Source organism: Alosa pseudoharengus, unplaced genomic scaffold (assembly GCF_046254945.1).
Source record: "Alosa pseudoharengus isolate Yale_2024_CS ecotype anadromous, Long Island Sound unplaced genomic scaffold, YU_APseudo_1.1 YU_APseudo_1.1_scf_7, whole genome shotgun sequence".
Classification (NCBI taxonomy): Eukaryota; Metazoa; Chordata; class Actinopteri; order Clupeiformes; family Clupeidae; genus Alosa; species Alosa pseudoharengus.
The window spans coordinates 272,562-292,773 of record NW_027468859.1 but is presented as its reverse complement, the minus strand read 5'-3'; the positions used below and the strand labels follow the sequence as shown (position 1 = coordinate 292,773).

General features: G+C 40.1%; 1 non-coding gene across 1 annotated transcript; it reads right to left on the bottom strand.

Annotated features, from left to right (window-relative positions):
- Positions 1-13,607: 13,607 nt before the first annotated feature.
- LOC143110565 (5S ribosomal RNA) lies at positions 13,608-13,726 on the bottom strand. Its single transcript, XR_012984230.1, has one exon. It is a non-coding gene; the product is annotated as a 5S ribosomal RNA (ribosomal RNA).
- Positions 13,727-20,212: the final 6,486 nt, after the last annotated feature.

The window sequence follows — 20,212 nt, the reverse complement described above, 5'->3', positions numbered from 1 at the left end:
TGTCAACGACAATGTTTTTTTGTAGGTCCATTCTAGGCCCCCTGTTCTTCTCCCTCTACATGCTGCCCCTGGGCTCCATCCTCCAGAAGCACAACATCCAACTTTCATAGATGTGACATAGCGTAGAAGCGACTGTGAGACTGTTATCAGTGTCACGGGTTGGCTTCGATGTGAGTGGTTGAAGTAGCACGTCAATAAGTATAAGAATATATACTTTTTTGATCCCGTGAGGGAAATTTGGTCTCTGTATTTAACCCAATCGGTGAATTAGTGAAACACAAACAGCACACAGTGAACACACAGTGAGGTGAAGCACACACTAATCCCGGCGCAGTGAGCTGCCTGCTACAACGGCGGCGCTCGGGGAGCAGTGAGGGGTTACAGTAGGTGCCTTGCTCAAGGGCACTTCAGCCGCGGCCCACTGGTCGGGGCTCGAACCGGCAACCCTCCGATTACAAGTCCAGAGTGCTAACCAGTGGGCCCTAATAGATGACGGACAAGTGGCTTATTCAATCATATGCAAGCATTTTTTGATTAGGCCCAGCCTTCTGAAGCAGCACTCCAATGGATTGGTTCCAGATGGATGAGTGGAGCTAGGCAGAACGAAATTCATCTGGCGAGAGTCAGGTTATTCCTGCATCCCCGCCCCTAAAAAACTCATCGGATCTGCACGATTCATATAAGTCGCCCAAAGGAACGTGAAGGAGGCACCGAAAAGCGCGCTGTTTGCATCCCTGTAATATCAGCTGAGGCAAAAAGGCGAAAATGTTGTTGGCGTCGCTGATAGGCTGTCAACCACGGAACTCTACACAGTTTACTTCTACGTCATTGCTATCAACTCCGACTCACTCAGGTCTTGTTAGCACGTATATATTTTTTAATTAGGCAAGATTAAGTTAAAACATGTAGACACAAATATTAAGCAAACATGTAAATGTGGTGATGAAAAATTTACTACCAAGTGAAATTGCATTTATTACCTTTTACTACCTTTCAAGGGCCTTAATTTTGGTAGATTCTTTTTACTACCTTTTACTACCGCGCGGACACCCTGTGAATTGCTTTGCGAAATAAAACGACTCTGCACTGAGTGCGATTGTGAATTTAGCTCGGCTTAATAGTTTAATATTGTCTTGGAAAGTTATTGCTTGTTCACAAGTTATTTCATTTAGCATTATATTTCCCATGTGTCGATGATGGTTAGACATGATGTTCATGATGTACAAATCTGAAAGTGGACCTAGCAAAATATTTTGACTTGCTCAGTGATAGGGCCATCCCTAAAAATATTTTCGTTTGCCGTAACCCGACCGACCCTGTCAATTTAGAACCGACCCAAATATGAATTTTTTTCCCCTTTTAGTCGGACCGACTTGCCGGTTGTAAACTTGCGTTAAGACCGACCGATTTTTTTTAATACTCTAAACAACCAATACAAATAAAATACTATTTATTTTAGTAGGCCTAAGTATTGTGAATATAAATTGCCTACATACAAACGTAGGCTCTCTTAAATAAAACCCTGTGGCGTCATCTCTACACCATTGGTTTACGCATGTCACACTATGGCCTATACCATACATGGGCAACATACGGCCCGCGGGCCACATCCGGCCCATGGGCTTTCCCTGACCGGCCCGCTTAAGGTCCGTGAAAGAACAAATAGTCAAGAGCCTAGCATAGAGATAATGCACGCAAATCAATATCGTTGCTTTTATTTTGAAAGCGACTGCTATTTGTACGCCCATACATTTGTGCGTGGATGCATACGATGTAAACACCCTCACTGAATTGTGCTGGTGAATAGAATTTATGCTTCTGCGTCGACACAATGCAGTTGCCTTTAAGTCGGCGTAAACCTTTCAAAGTTTTGTGTGTCTTATGTCTGCGTCGCTCACCACCGCAAAGGTTGTCAGAACAAACTCCTGCTGTTTGTTGGCGATACGAAGTGTTAATTTCAAAACGTTACTGGCAGATAGATAGTTTACATTTGGATAACCCCGTCATTGTAACCAAAATATGTCTGAGTTTATTTGCAAAGCTTATGTTAGCGAACTAGTATGATGCTACTACCCACAGGTTGCTTGAAGCAGCCGGCTCAACACACAGGTCGAGTTGAAATATTGCTGAGTGTTGATGAAATGGTGGCACAGGCCTATGGTTGTACTGACTCCTTCACATTTTCATGGCCTAGCCTAATTATATAGATATTGTAGTACTTTTTTATATCAGTCTTTGAAAACTGAAAAAAAAAAAAATGTCAAAAAATCATTTCCGAGAATGAGGATTAAATACTGGACATAGATTAAATAGCCTACTGCTGTTTTTCCTTTGTCTCCCTCACATTTTCATCTGTTCTTACGAGTAGTAAACAAAACCATATGATTTACTTAATGTTATACAAGAACAGAATAGAATTGGACAGAATTGAGTTCAGACTTGAGTTCGGTATTTTGGGTCCGGCCCTCGTCAACAGTTTGTCATGTGGCCCCTTGGGGAAATTAGTTGCCCACCCCCCTGGCCTATACGCTTCGTTTCATTCACACAAACATCTCGACAACGCTTTTACTTGGCACTAAGTTCTGGAAGAATCGCAAATTAACCTGTCACCATAGCCTATGCCCACATTTGCAAAGAGGAGAACATTTTAATTTGATTCACAATGAAATGTAACATTTAATTTACATGTTGACAACGAGTAGTTTTGGTTGTTGTTGGTGGCGTTATTGCATCCCTTTTATGCCTACAATGCAAAATTGTTCCCTCGCGATTGGAAGCTCCTGTAGCCGCATACGCATTTCAAAACATTGCGACGTGAAAAAAATTAGGAGTCCTAAAGTTAGGAGTGACACGCCCATTATTTTTAGGAGTTGCTCCTAAATTCACCATTTAGGAGCTACATATCGTCCTCGCATTCGCAAAATGAGGACATACAGACTGCTCAGATAACAGGTGTACCTCCAGTTATGCACGGTTTTAGTCAAGTCATTTAAATGTGCTGGTGAAACAGTTGTGTACTCTATTGTTATTTATCCCTATTCATCCACGCCGTCAATTCTGTGGCGCAGTGCGTTAAGGCCGGCTGATGACAGCCACCCTTACGCAGCAGTTATCAGTCCCCTGTCCAAGAGTTCGAATCTGGGCTAAGCCCATATTATGAAAAATGCTGAATAGACCACAACCAATTTCAATTCTTCAACACGGTCACCGTTAGACTAGAGGGGAGAAAGAATGGGAAAAGATCTGGGCACAGTTCTTCCAGAGCTTCGTGCCAAGTAATAAGCGTTGAGTCGAGATGTTTGTGAATGAAACGAAGCGTAGGCCATAGTGTGACATGTAAACCAATGGTGTAGAGATGACGCCACAGGGTTTTATTTAAGAGAGCCTACGTTTGTATGTAGGCAATTTATATTCACAATACTTAGGCCTACTAAAATAAATAGTATTTTATTTGTATTGGTTGTTTAGAGTAAAAAAAAATCAGTCGGTCTTAACGCAAGTTTACAACCGGAACAGGCAAGTCGGTCGGACAAAAAGGGGAAAAAATAAATGTTAGAAGGGGTCACTTGCGCTTCAGCCTGGTTGGTGCTCGCGGAACAGGACGTAGAAGTCAAGAAGGGAGATCCAAGGTCTAACAGGAGCCAAGGAGCAGGACCGGAGCACTCAATTCTTTAACGTTTTTTTTTTTATTAGTGCAAACTGACTAACGTTTCGATCCCATGTGTCTTCTTCAGAGTCTCAAAGGTCTCCTGTTAGACCTTGGATCTCCCTTCTTGGGAAAAAATTAATATTTGGGTCGGTTCTAAATTGACATGATCGGTCGGGTTACGGCAAACGAAAATATTTTTAAGGATGGCCTAGCCAAACTCAGCCGGGTCAACTTAGTCCTCCACATTGTACCTGCATTTGCAGCCACACAGGTGGTGTTCTCACAGTTCATGGGGGTGGAGAGACTGGAAAATGTTTAACAGTGTTTTTTTGCGCGTCTGCAGAAGTCAGCCAAATAGGAATGTAATTCTGCAGCATAAAGCAGATGTATTTGTTTATTGTTCAGAAATATAAAAATGACATGTCAAGCAGTCAATTGACTACATTGCAGTCAAGAAGTAGGGCAAATTAATTTACGAAACCAAAACGTGGGTCATAGCAGAGTTTCCGCTAGAAAAAAATGGTGCCGGTCGGTTTCGTTTTCCGGACATTTTGATGATATGCCGGTCAAATATCCTATTATCGCTTCTTAATTAGTCAAATTGAGGAAAACTGGAGACAGGCTATGTAGCTTAAAGAATGACATTATCAGGCTGTATAGAATGCAACATGTTCATTAGCCTAACTTAAACATGCCTAACAAGATCTAGCCAGTATCTTTTCATGGACAGCAAGAGTCCGCTTCGTTCGTTGTTTTAAAAAGGCGACGTTGTTTGTTGCTGCTACCCACGTTATCTTCAGTGGTGACTGTTTAACTTACACAGATGCGCACACACAATAATGAGCGCTCACACCACTACCCCCTAATGCTATGCCTCTTTATTTGATAACAATAAATGAACAAATGTTAGCCTAGAAATCTAGACGCACCCTAGCGGCGGCAAATTAATTTGCTCAGCCTGTACATCTAGTATCAAACCATAGGGATTTCTATTGGCTGACGCCGTGGACCTCATCCAATCACAGCGCTCTATTTTGTTAGAGAGTCTTAAGGCGGGCTTAACAGGATAACGACAGTCCTGCGACGGTGAACAACAAGGAAGGTGGCTATGGCGAACGAAGAGCGGTTGTTTGAATCGGCGTTGGCGTCAACTTTGGAGAAGTTGGACTTGTGCTTTTCTTTGAAGTTGAGCAACACAATGCACTTAAGTCATTCCTTTCGAAGAAGGATGTATTTGTCGTTTTGCCGACCGGATACGGATATGGTCGTAGCGCTGGCCTATTGCATGCCTAGGCAGTTTGAAAGACAATTTTCTGCCCGCCCCTTGGATTAAGCGAGGTGAATGGTTCGATGCCAGACTATACATTTCAATGATATAAGATGGCCCGCCAGGCTAAAGAAATGTTTCATATTCTGGGAAATGTTTAGTTTCTTTTTCTTTAGGCCGCGATTCAATGATACCATTTAATTGTTCCAGAAATGATCCGCGGACCAGTACCCTGCAGATCATAGACAGAAAACGCATAGGCCTACTGTATGCTTTGGGTAAAGAACACTTTGCATGTCCAGTATACACGGAGAATGACTTGGAGTGTCTTGGAGCGGCCGCACCCCCCGCAATTCCAATGTCACTGATTCCGACAGATACGCCCGACACTTCTGCTTTTTATCTGGTGGTGGTGGAGTTGACCGGACATCTGAGGCTTCAGACGTTACCAATTTATCATCATCCATCACGTCTGGCCTCTGAAAAAACGTTTAAGTCTAGTCTGCCTGGGCCTGGCCATGTTTGAACCGCCTCACTCATTTGTTCGTTGTTTAACATGGTCGTTTTAAGCGTGCGCTTCCTATTTGAAATGCAGCATAGGCTATGCGTGTTGTTTAATAGCTTACTTTTCAAACGGTAGAGCCTGTTCATTCAAAAACATAGCCAGAGGACGTATAATATAGGCTTACATATTAAGTCTTATTCTCAAATTCAGATTGCGTTAGGGGACGGGATTATTAGCCAATTTCAATCGGACAATTTGACCGGAGAGATTTAATTTTGTCGGACATTTCATTTTTTTTCCAGCCAATGTCTGGTAATTACCGGACAACGGAAACCCTGGGTCATAGTTGTCTAAGCCTCTATTGCGTAGCCTGTTAAAAACGTTGCCAGATAGTATTAAATCGGCAACAACATTGTTTTCTGCAAAAGCCTACCCAAGGCTACAGATTAATTCTGAACAGTTATTTCTCTACTGGCTCAATTATCACACAAGACACTGTTTTGATTTGCGTAGTTGTGTTAACCCCAACACTGACAATAATGTAGACAGCAAATTTCGATTTTCGTTACCACCGTGTAGTCAAGCGTTAAGCCATACCCAAGTAGCCTAAATCAAGGTAATGTTTAATTATGCATGATTTATTTCGTTATTGAGTATGTAGGCTGGGATTACTCTCGGCAACAATTATGTTTAATGGTAGCCTCCGTATTTTTCAGAAGGGGCGGCAGGCAGAGCGACGCACAGTGGCTGAAAGTGGTACTAAAGCTTCACGCAGCTTCACGCCTCGTAATGCGCGACTGAAGTGGTCATTTGAAAGCGATGCCCACTGTATATTAACAACAAACCCACTTCTTTTTTCTCTGTCCATGAACCATATCTTGTCTCTTACGGAATTTATTGTGTCTGAGATGTCTCTACCCAGTACAGCATATGCCTGATTGGTTTGAATGACTGTGGGTAAAACCTTCTTCAGTCTATTTGCCAGCAACTTTGCTAAAATCTTATCATCACAATTTAAAAGGCTAACTGGTTTAAAATTTTCCATTTTTTCTTTGTCACCTTTACTTTTGTAGATTATTTTTATCACACCCTTTAACCCTTGAACCTTGGAACCCTGGCTGGCAATATTGCCCATCCTGTGTCAGCAGCCCAAAGGCTTGCTGTTGCTTCCCCTTTTGACTTATATGTAATATGTACTTGTGTATGTAATAATGATAATAACAATATGTTCTCATACTATTCAAATAATAATATCCATAATGTGTCAAATATTCATGTATCCTATGTTTCATACAGCTGGGGTCAAACTGACCCCAAGGAACATCAATGTACAATGTACAATTTTATGATGTTAAACGTTGCTTGGGGTCAAATTGACATGAGGGTTAAAAAGATTTTCATAAAAAATAAATACTCTTTTTAAAATGCTTTATCATTAATACTATTCCCTTCATTATCTTTGATACTTCTTATTTCTTCTGATTTTTGTCTACTTTTCTCCAAATCAAAAAAGAATCTCGTACATTTCTCCCCCTCCACCATATAATTCGCTCAGCTTCTTATCATTGCCCCTTTGCATTTGCTCTCCTCTATCTTTTTTAAACTCTCTTCCAATTCCAATATCTCATTTACATCTTCTTTATTAACAGCCACTTGTGCCAGTTCTTCCTCTAGACGTCTTTTAACCTCCTCCTTTCTATTCTTTTTTCATTTTCTACAAAAATCTATTGTTTTACTTTTTAATGTCATATTTCAAATTATCCCACCATACTCCAACACAATTCTGATACATATCAATTTCATTCACACTTCCCTTTATTAGGCTCTCCACCTCCATCCTATAAAAGTTATCTTTTAAAACCTCAGTTATTAGGCTCTCCACCTCCATCCTATAAAAGTTATCTTTTAAAACCTCAGTGTTCAAATGCCACAAACCTGTCCCCTGCTCTATATTGCTAAAGTCTAAATCCATGTTTATATAATTATGATCGCTAAAACTAAAATTTTTATACTGAATTCTTTTAAAGGTCTCATCTCATCGTTTTTTCATTAATTTTGCAGTGGTCTGTAGTATTGATGAATGCCCTGTGAGCCGGTTTTGGTGAAAAAAATGCTGTCCTGCGTCTGTTTCATGCTGTTCTAGTTTGGTGGGGAAGGTGGGCGGGGAGGAACGACTGGATTTTGCCTCTAGTCATGAATATTAATGACATGCTAATGAATTCACCTCTGATTGGCTAACAGTACTGTGACGCTTCCTCCAGTGCGTCCTCATCCGATTCTGCCTGTGCTATGCTCCATATTCAACTTTACAGTGCTAAAACCTGGCTAAAACTCGAGTCAAAACTGTTGCACAAAATGTCTTCGGAGATACAACTTCATGTGTTTGATCCTAGTATCCGAGTAGGAAGAAGAACCGCTTCCTGATCGTTTGTCGGTGAACGTTGGTTTAATAGAATGGTAACAATTGCCTGTCAGCTTAAAATTTCTCCTAAAAGAGGTAAATGTTTGTGACAATCGTCATCTTGCTTTCAAGTAATAAACAGTTGGAAACGTTTTAAAATAAAGACCTATTTCTTTACACAGTCAAAAGTCTTTGCAATCTTCCTAGTAGATATTTTACTTCACAACACAGGTAAGCACCCTATGCAGTTCAGCCACTGACCTAGCCTGCTAATGCTATCGGAATAGCTAGATAGTTATGGTTTGAATTCCATGATACTATCATTGAAAGACCACTTGGTCATAGCCCAATATATATATAGATCTAAATGCAAACACGCCTACCTAGCTATATTTTGCTGGAATTGTACCAGAATGTGCAGAGAATGTGTGCTGCAAGACTTCTCCGGTAATGAGAACTATGGCTTTGATAGCCTGACATTGGCAGAGGTTAGCCTACTCAAGTTGTTTTCCGTCACGTATGACAGAAAAAGTAGCCTACTATAGGAATCTATTTTGGGACTAAATATTACAGTAATCTTATAGGAATACTATAGTATTTGGACATACTATAGGTACTATAAGACTACTATAGAAAAACTATAGCGGTTACAGGATATTATAGTTATTAGTAGTACTTCTACAGTATGTCCCAATTATTCCTATAAGATTACTATAATATTTTGTCCCAAATACTATAAGATTCCTATACTACTTTTTCGTAAGGGGATTGCTCATGTGGTTAGAAAAATGGGCAACACCAGTACCCCTGTTGTCTGTATGACCCTGTACCCAGGATTAGAACCAGTCTGCCTTAGCATAATGTACTCCCTTCAAAATGCACTAAACATTCGACTATGACGACTATGGCCCTCTGTGAGACAGAAGATATGAAAGGTAAGATAAACCTTTAGCTTAAAAGGGACAAAAACTGATGAAACTCCTAAAACAAATATACAAAACAGGTCAATTTTCTATTATTATATTTACATACAGCAGTGGTACTCAAAGTGTGGTCCGCAAGCTATCTCAAATGTTCCACAAGTAGATGTGGTAAAATATAATAGATGAGTTGTTTGCAATATTGAACCAACTTGTATGTAAATCCAAACAGTTCTGCAACACTGATGTAACCTATGCCAGTTTAAATCATATGAATCCTCTGACACCATAAGCAAGGTCCAAAGACAATAAGCAAGGTGGTTCAGTAAGAAGGCCTATTGTGTAATATACTGTTGAAGTAGGTCTACTGTTTTTTTGTTTTTTGCTAGGTGGTCCATGAAACACTGACGAATAGTAATAATGCAAACACAAAACAAGAACATCCAAACTATGCACAGAATTAACAATGTCCTCTTTTTGCCAGACGATGCAGACATCTGGCCTACAGATCCTTTGTAAGATGGTGCTGGGATTATTTAGGGAAAAAGGTCTGAGTTGTTGTTTCGGCTTGTATTGTCCTGGGGATCCGAAGGGACAACACACAAAACACATTCATTGGCTGTGATGATTTTATTACATTGCTCTTTGATTGCGCTGGGCCATAGGTGGAGCCATCAGGTGTTATTGTGGAGATGTCGCTTTCATCCTCCTCCTCTTGATCAACCCGAGGTCTTCTAGCTGGCCTTGGATGAACAGGCTTGATGGCAGTAGAGGTAGCAGGCCCCCATGCCCATGGTGTATCCGAAGTGCTTGTATCAATACTCATACTTTTCATGAAGTATTCTGTTTGGGTACCTAAAGTAAATAAATGTGTATTACTGTCAAGTTACAAGATACTAAAAGTACACAGGACATTCACTATCTCACAAAACTGTACTGGCACAATGGAAACAAAAATATTTTAGTGACTGTGGTAAGGTGTATGATGTACTAAGTAGCACACCTACAAGAAGACATTCGGTAATATCAATTCTATTTGTTATGCAATTCATTGGTTTCATCAGGTCCATTTACACAGGTGTATTAATCAAGCACCATGCAGTCTGCATTCATAATCGAGGTGCTTGATTTTATACACCTGTGGAAAGTGACCTGAAGAAACCCATGAATCGACTTTCCAAAACATTGACGAGCACATAAGAACCTGTATTAGCCTACTAGAAAAAGACTTCTAGAAACTAACTAGCACAACAATAAAAGTTAGATCACAAACCTTTGCTTCTAATCTAACGTGATGACCTAATGTAGGCTAGAAAGCTGTGTAGCCTGACATGAGGATGTGCTCTGGAAGACATACAAAACTCTAAGTAAACAGCAAGTAATCAAACAAAACATCATTGGATGTCAATGCAATAATGGCAAGAAGACATAAATTAGACTGAAGTGTAAATACCTGAGCTCTAGTGATAGCAACTTAGCCTAATAGTGCAGGGGTATTGTGTTTTTGATTTTCCCTGTTTAGACTAGAACAATACCCGTACTTAGTTGAGCATAAAATATTGTTGCTAATATTATTATTTGTGTTTTAACGCTTAGGTTAGAAGATTATAGGTTCAACAAGCTATAGTGTAAATCTCTGGGTAGTGTGGTCAGTTTGTGCTACACCAGGCACGTAACTGAAGCATTCCGTTCGCGTTATGTACTGCAACAATTAGCTTCCAATAGGCCTAATCAATGGAAGTAGCTACACCTGGCGTGTTAGTGGCCTGTAAGCTACGTTCGGGAAAATAGACCATTCCTCTAATGGATTTTACCAGAGCCCTTCCTATTAGACATTCTCTGATTTTACACGTCGCGAACAGAACACTTCAGTTACGTGCCTGGTGTAGCTTCCTGTAATATAGGCTAGCCTAAGCCTAGCTTGTGCCCTTTTCATGCATGCTAACGTGAAGAATATGAACATGCTATTTTGTAATAGACGTTAGGTGGAAAAGTTTGTTTGTACTTACAGCCTGTGAACTGGTGGTGTGATCGTCATGACGGTACAGAACCAGGTTTTCAGAACATTGATGCAAAACCACTTTCTAAGGCAGTGAGTGTGGTCGAAATGATTGGAACACAGAACTAATGTTGCACTACTTCGATGGTGGTGTTCCAACGATAAATCCGAACCATTTCTTCCTCAACTCATGTTTCTAAGGCAAGACATGCAACATTTGATGTGTTATTGCCAGAAATAAAACAGGCACGATTTTTTCCCCGCCATGTTGGCAACTTGCTGTTAGCTCCTACTAGCTGCAGAGAGACAATCCCCTAGCCGCAAATTCTTCCAGTCTTCCTGTAGGCGGTCACAAGCCAAGGTGGGCGAGGCCATGAATAGTCAGTTTCCCTTCGGCGTCATTGGGAAGGGCTCTTTCTGATTCGCTTGTTTTGTGTATTTTCTTTCATTGGCTAATGCGGGCAATGGGGGTAGAAGATCATTTTCACGTGCAGCATACATATGGTGCATTCAGAGCACCTCGGAATGACAAGGACCGCCCCCATGGCTACTTTGTTTTTCCGACAGCAAGTGTTCATGTGCTTTGCCATCGGAATGTGTGACAAACACGGATGCCACAACAAAGGTTAAAACATACACTCACTAATCCTAAACAAACAACTGTATTTGCTTAAAATATAGTGTAAGATGCTCGTGAAAGAAAGATATGCAGCTTTCAAGTGATAAAAAGGGCAAATTCCCAAGTTCACATTAAAACTGTTGGACATGAAAGGCCACATGGACTACAAGGAACTACAACGTGACGACAAAAGTGATGACGAGCCTCTAACTGGGCAACTCTGTTAGCAAAATCTAGCCCCAGTTTCCGACCTCTGACTCACACATTAAGTGACGTGAATGACGCGGAATGATGATGTTTTCACTCGGAGAAAGGTTTTTCCGAAGACCATGAACGCTAGGATAGGCAACTTGGAGTGAGCTATAGTATTTCGAAAGTAACAAGTATTAAACGGTTTCCCAGTGAATGTGACCTTTAACATAAGTGATCATTTCTTTTTTAGTTAAAACAAAATCAATTCGACTCTGCTTTACTTTATCTTTTACAATCTGTACTCTACTCCCTTTTACCCAAATGTTTTTTCTCTCCATACATCAATCAAATTAAATTTTCTCATCACACTTTTTAACTCATTTCTCCCTCAGTTTGCCGGCGTCCACCACCAGCTCCACGCTACCGACATTGTCCATGTCCTCTATGCCAATGCTCCCTGGGGAGGCCACCGGCTTTGACGGGAGCTGGCCACAGGGTAACTCCTCGTCTGTGTCCATGACACTCTCGTTCTCGGTCTCTTCATGCAGGGGGGGCTCAGAGCTTCCTCCCTCATCATCTGTCCCCGACTGCTCGATGTTCTTGTCCTCTATCTGCTGCACTTCCTCCTCGTCGTTTCTGTCCGAAGACACACAGGTGCAGCGGAGCATCACTCTCCTGCAGTCGGGGCATTTGGTGGCGTCATACTCCCTGGCATAGTGGCCTTGTTGTAGACATTCCCTACATGCAAAAGCTGGACAATCTCTCAGGACATGTCCCGGGTCCATGCAGAGACGACATATCTTTATTTGTCGGTCATGAATAACCCTGCAATATTGCGGGCCGTCTCTTGTATCAAAGCGTGCACTGTAGGGAAGAGACACCACCTCCTTTGGGAATCTCACTTTCAAGAAGCGTGTACCATCTGCCACACTAGTGCCCGGGTAATAGCGCCGCCTGACAGGGAGGATAGGTAGAACCCCCCACCGAACGAGCCTGTCGAGTATTTCCTTGTCCGTCACATCAGGGGGCAGATGAAGGAAAGAGACTAAGACTTCTGCTTTATGTAGCCTCTTGACGCCGACATCTTGACCTTCATAACGCAGTCCATCCTCTATTTTTTCACATGCTGATTCAGAATTAAAGGTAGCTTCATACTGTCTATTTAGTTTTGGCCGAAGAGCTAGCAGTGCCCCATGACCAACTATCTTTTCAATTTCTTTTATCAGTGTCATTACATTCAGTCCATCTATTAATTCACTTTCGATTAAAACAGTCCATTCACGTTTGTATTCCACTTTATGTCTTTCTCTCATTTCATTCACATTCTTTCCAACAACAGTTTTAGCCTTGGTAAACCTGCTTTCACTTTCCACCATATTATCCATCTGTTTATCTTCATTATCATTCAAAACTTCATTTTCATGTACTTTGTTGTTCGCATTAATCTCTTGCTAAGACTTCTTTTTTCCTCTTTCCACCATTGTAAATCCATCATCTCTCATTAGTCCATCAACCATTTCATTATTCATGTTGTTTGTAGCCTCTATATCTTTCTCTTTACTCACATGTTCTATTGTCCCAGTCTTAGTCATGCCGTTTTGTTCAGTCATTGTTTCCTCGCTCGAATCCTTATCATTTTCGGCCTGTATATCCTTAGTGATTTTTCTTGAATTATTTCCTGCAATGTCCTTTGTTTCACTCATTTCCAATAATCCTTTTTGTGGCGTCAAACACCGGTGTTGAAATGTTTGGTCCATGTGGACTTACACAAACTTGCCCGCCCAGCAGTAGGAAAAACACTGCTGGGCTTGCTCTTTGAAAAAAACTCAACTTAAACTTAAACTTCAACTTAACTAATTTCTACAAATGAAAAAAATACAAATTAAACAAACAATGAGGGAGCCTTTCTCCCTCTACTGCAACCACTAGCTCACCTTGCAACTCACAAAAAGTGGGCGTGCTCAGCGTGGTATGGCCGTAAGTGATTACTCAACCACTCGGACACGTTCCTCAACCGCTCTGCCTGCACGCGGGTGTGTGGATGGAAAAGCAAAACGCTTACAGCACCTAGTATTCCCAGGCGGTCTCCCATCCAAGTACTAACCAGGCCCGACGCTGCTTAGCTTCCGAGATCAGACGAGAGCGGGCGTGCTCAGCGTGGTATGGCCGTAAGCGATTACTGAACCACTCGGACACGTTCATCAACCGCTCTGCCTGCAACAGTCTAGTGTGGATGGAAAAGCAAAACGCTTACAGCACCTGGTATTCCCAGGGCGGTCTCCCATCCAAGTACTAACCAGGCCCGACACTGCTTACAGTGGGCATCGCTTTCAAATGGCCACTTCAGTCGCGCATTACGAGGCGTGAAGCTGCGTGAAGCTTTAGTACCACTTTCAGCCACTGTGCGTCGCTCTGCCACTAGGCTACCTTTAAACGTAATTGTTACCGAGAGGAATCCCAGCCTATGAATTCAATAACAAAATAAATCGTAATTAAACATTACCTCGATTAAGGCTACTTGGGTATGGCTTAAGGCTTGACTACACGGTGGTAGCGAAAATTTAAATCTGCTTTTGATAGCCTACCGGTGCCGCTCCACAAAACGAAAAAATATCTTAATTTGTTGTCTATGTTATTGTCAGTGTTGGGGGTAACGCAACTACGCAAATCAAAACAGTGTCTTAATTTGCCCTACTTCTTCTTGACTGCAATGTAGTCAATTGACTGCTTGACATGTAATTTTTATTTTTCTGTACAATAAACAAATACATCTGCTTTATGCCGCAAAATTACATTCATATTTGGCTGACTGCAGACGCGCCACTTCCCTCCCCATATTCCAAGATTAAGATAGTAGCCTATACAAAAAGCACTTCATACTATCATAAAAAAACAGTTAAAACGAATAGCTATTTGCAATTTGACAAAACACTGGTCCTCATTTTGCGAATGCGAGGACGATATGAGCCTGTTGCATTTAGTTAGATGTCCGAGTCACACATAATGTTTGAAAACCACTGGCTCGTATATTAACACAATAATTTAACACACGACAATTGGATAGCCTACTTCATGTCCCCATGCCTACATTTTTGTGAGTAGCATAGAGATCGTTAAAAACAATAAAGTATGGCTCTCCGTTTGGGACATCGAAAACTTATATTTTTAATAGACTACCATCGAAGATGCTGACTTGCAAAAGCCTCGGGATAACACGTTATCTCCACTATCATCAGTCATGCCCCTTGATCAAAGTGGGGAATGAAATAAAAGTTTGAGAACCACTGGCTTAACAAGTTACCTGCAGTCCAGAACACAGAATCTGTTGCAATATTCTGATGATCGGCGATGATATCGGCAAATGTTTGTTTTCCAAAGTAAGAATTTCACTTCACCATGCACCTTCGACAATACCTGGCCTACCTGGTATCATTACAAACATTATTCTATGTCCTAAAACTGGCATATTTTATGGCATTGTGTCATGTAAGTTCGTTGCAAAATCTAGAGAAATGTGTGAGGTGGTCAGCGGGGGACAATTGAGACACACATTGGATTGTGTTATTACTTGAACATTCCACACTATCCACAGCTGTGGTAGGCCTATCAGGGGCAGGAGGATTACTGTTAGCGCAGGCTTTATATAAAATTCTTCAACAGAAGGCCTTGAATGTTGTCTTGTTTGTGGAGCGCTTTGCTTCGCTTCTGTAATCTCGGCTTCATTGAAAATGAGGGCTTCCCTCAATGACCCTCCGAGAATAAATAAAGGTTGAATGAATGAATGAATGAATGCAGGCTTGCCCAAAATAAAGGCCTGTGGTTTGCGCAGCCTACAGTAAATAACAGACCCGCCAGAATGTGCGTTATGATGCTCTTTTACGAGCAAGATTTTTTTGGTACCCTACGCACACTGCATGTTCTTAAATAACAATGATCATCAGTAATATTCGACCATTAATTTGGGTAAATGGGCAAGCGTGACCACTTTGATTGGCTGATGATTGTAACGCGGGCATGATTCCAAACACCTCCCTTACGATGATGAGTGACAGGTCTCAGAATGCGTGCGCTACACAAGGACGGAAGATGATGAATAACTGGGGCCGTAGGCTATTCAAAGGCTTTTATCTTACTACTAGGAGTAGGCTACTCCTAAATCGCACTTAAAGATTTTAGCTTGGAGTTTTCTCTTAAAAGTTATTCAAAAAGCCTTTCAGACAACTCCTAAACTAGGAGTGAGTCTTCGTGGCTATGGATGACGTCATTACTCATGCACGAGCTTGACTGAAGTGACCACCTTGATTGGCTGACGATTGTAACGCGGGAATTCCAAACACCTCTCTTCCAATGATGAGTGACAGGTGACAGGTCGGAGAATGCGTGCGCTACACAAGTAGTGCGAAGGACGGAAGATGATTAATAACTGAATAAAAAGGCCTAGCCTAAATGAATAAAGAGTAAGGCAAAACAAATAGCCTAGTAGCCTAATGAAACATAGGCCTATGGATTGATGCAGTAGCCTACCTTTGCAACTTTATTAAATGAATCTGTCACCATATGCCTAGGCTATGTTTGCAAAGAGGAGAACATTTTAATTTGATTCACAATGAAACGTTACACTTCATTTACATGTTAACAATGAGTAGTTTTGGTTGTTGTGTTATTGCATCCCTTTTATGAATGCAAAATTGTTCCCTCGCGATTGGAAGCTCCTGTTGCGCATAGGCTACGCATTTCAAAACATCGCAACGTAAAATGCCACAAAAAAGCTGTTTATGAATAGGTCTTAGTGAGTTAGGAGTCCTCTCGACTTAAGCTGTCCCAGACTTAGGTGCTACTTTTACACGGCAAAAAGTCGGCTTTAAAAAATAAGAAAAAAAAGTAATAAAATGAGGAATATATTACTTAAAATAAGCAAAATTATCTGCCAACAGAACAGGAAGATTTGACTTAACAAGATTTTTAAAAACAAGTGAATATATCTAGCCTTAAAAACCCAGGGATATCTTAAAACTAGTGTGTTTAGACTAAAAACAAGTAGATTTGTATTGGTTCAAGGAAAATATTTAAGAATTATTTTCTCAATATGTAGGACAATGTGCTTAAAATCAGCATATGCTAGTGCCATCATCTTCAAATAAGGTTTCATGCAAGTAAATATATCTTAAAGTCAGTACAGCCAAACTTCAAACAAGTACATTTGTCTAGATAAGCAAACCAAATTTAAGAATAGTTTTCTTGATATATAGGAAAATATACCTTATATTCAACATATGCTAGTATTATCAGCTCCAAACAAGGATTTATGTTAGGCAACATACACTGCAATCAAGTATATTTGCCTAGATAATGAGAACAATTTAAGAATTATTTATTCTAGTATGAAGAACAAAATCGCTTAAATTTAGTATCCAATGCTACTGTAAAATTCTTGAAATAAGAGTAAATTCCCTAACACTTAACCCTTTGCAGACCGCGCCGAACATTCCATTTTTTCATATTCAATGGCCTTATGGCACAAAAAGGCTTATTGTGTGATTATGCTACATGACAGAGATATAATTTACCCACCATTATAATCAGGAGATATAGCCCTTTCAAATGGTATAAAATATAATTAATAATTTTGAGGAGAACATCAATTATCAAAAATAATTTTGAGGACAACTTTAAAATTCAACCCCAAAAAACACAAAACTATCAGTTTGTCAAGATTAATCTCATTTTCCCCCCAATTTCTGTTGTAGATAGAGAAAAACTTAGAGTGTATGGGAGATTCACAATTTTGTCCTCTACTCAGTGATGAAAACAGAATCAATGTATCACCTTTTGTTCAAAAGTTATGATAAATGTATTAGACCTTTGCAGACGGCACGAAACATTCCGATTTTTCATACTTGATGCCCTTGTGAGACAAAAAGGCTTATTATGTGGCCATGCTACATGGCAGAGATAAGATATACCCACCATTGTAATCAGGAGAACTAGCCCTTTAAAATGGTACACATCATAATTAATACATTTGAGTGTAACACACATTGTTTTTAAACAATACCTTCAAAATTCAACATCAAAAAACACGAAAATATCCATTTGTAAAGATGAATCTTGCTTTTCACCTAATGTCTATTGTAGATATAGTGTGTGAAAGATAGACAGTGTTGTGATCTCCTCAGTGAAAAAACAGAATCAATTTATCACCTTTGGTTCAGAAGTTATGATTAATTTACTCATAACTGCAAGTCGCAGTAACATGTAGAATTTTTAAAGAGTAGGATGTTTTCCTTTCCTGGTTTGACATCTGACCAAAAATACACAGATATAATGGTCATGTAACAAATATAAGATGTTTTACCATCAAAACAAGATGCATAGCTAAATATAGGATGTCTTACTGTACTCTGAAGAGGCAAAATCAATTGTGGGGAGGAAAGATAAAGGCTGAAATAAAGACTAGCCAGATGGTAACTGCTTCTCCGTGTGCTTCATTCTACTATGAAAACAAGAATAAGAGACACTGGCACGTGTGTTAGGTTTACGAAAGAAGAAATAAATCATTTTATTTAGATAAGTCTTTAACAATTTCATTAAATAATCAGGAACAACAACTTCAGGTAAATAACAAAACATATGTTTACAAACAAGCAGTAACTATTAGAACTACAAGAATGACAAGACAACAGTATAACAAAGATCAACAAAATACTTTAACATGATGAACAAAGCATCAATTCATATTAACATTCACACATATAAACAATTAAAACATTAGAAGAAATTCAATACATTTAACAACCATACAGCATATATTTGATACAATATATAATTATTGATATAATTTGCCCTACACATAAGGTGATACACTAACGCCGCATTAACACCAGATCCGTGTGTGTGTTGTCACAGCTGTGGCGTGTGTGTGTGTGTCCATCTAAGCCTAGCAGACGATGAGGTGTAAATTCTACTGGAGTTGGTGTCCCTGTCTGTGTTAGAAGGATAGGCAAAGTGTATGCTTTCTACCTAACATGGGACTTGACCAAGCTCAAAATAAAGAAATTGTCAGATAAGAAAATTAGAAATTGAATTACAAATCTAACCAAACTATTATCACTATAATCCCTGTCATTATTGTTATAAGCAACACTTTTATCACAACCAGAAATGTGCATACGCCCAGTTGGGCGAACACGTACACACACACAAACATGCTTACCCATCTGAGGATGATGGGAGATTACTCTCCTCCTCTAGCACATCATTGTCTTCCTCTTCATCCAGAAACTACCCATCCATGTCCCATGTCCATGCCACCTTGGTCCTTGGGGTCATGTTTGCCATCAGCAATCGACTGCTTTCACCTCAGTTGCACATACTTCTCTCCCTCCATCTAAAATAACAAAAAATCACAGGTCTGATAGTAAATAGGTTGTTTAGTTTTATTTTACATTACTTCCACATAATCTTAATCACCACCAACCATGACTCTTTTCACTAAAAGTATTATTGTCACTGGAGGACTCCAATATTGCTTGGAGAGGTAACATTAGTCTCAGAGCTCACTAGGTGTTATTGCCTTGGCTAAACCATACATAGCTTACCAGCTTACAAGCAAACATTGATTCATGAACATGAGTCAGGAGATGACAGAAAACATCTAAACAGCGTATGCATACACATACACACCGTGCATAGGCTACTGCAGTTGCGTAAAGACAAAACACCCCCTTAGAAAATAATGTGTCGACGAGTAGGCTTGGGTGTATGAGCTCCCATCATAGTTAGCCACCCAAAAACCTCATAATCGTAGCAGCCAACCTTACAGCCTAAAAGCTAAACAATACTAAGACACATTTATAACAAATCTTCAGTCATGTATTCATGAAAACAGCAGTCAATGAATAAAATCCTTACGTTACACCATCGGTGATCAACACAGTCTTCACGTCGGTAACGTAACATTAACGTTGTCATTCATGTCAGATGTTTCTATCTAAGTAAGCTTGGCTACAAACAACTGTATAGTGTGCTATACATATTACGAAAGAATGAAAGGTTTATTTGACAATAAAATACCGATTAGGTGTACTTGACATAAAGTTGGCAGTCATGAAGCACTGGAGTGAACTGTATCGGGACATGTTGCAGCCTCTTCTGATGCTAACGTTACCTAACTTAGCTAGTTTTCTGTATCAGCTGACAAGCAAGGAACATCTTTCAAAATAGAACAAATCGTTAAAATGTCAGTCCTAGTAGGTCTGTAATCTTGGTTGACATATAGTAACCCCCCAGAAATGACTGAAAATAATGAGTTTACTAAAGATTACGGTGTGCTAAAATACCAGCTGTCATATCAGCTGAAGTGAACACACACGCATTATGTTATGGCCATGCATACAAGGTGTAATTACCAGCAAAAATGACTTTTAAAAAAGATTTTGAAGTAATAACATGGATAACAAGTAGTAATAACATAAAAAGACTTGTTTTTACCTCAGATGATCCAGTAGTTTCTCCTTTAGACGACGTCAAGATCAACGATGCATAGTGCTTCCTGCTGTTTTTCCTCTAGTGGAGGGAGACATCAACTCTTGATTTTTCCTTCACGTAGTAAAATAAATTCGCGCCACAAATCCCTTAACCAATCATATCGCCAGAAAGCC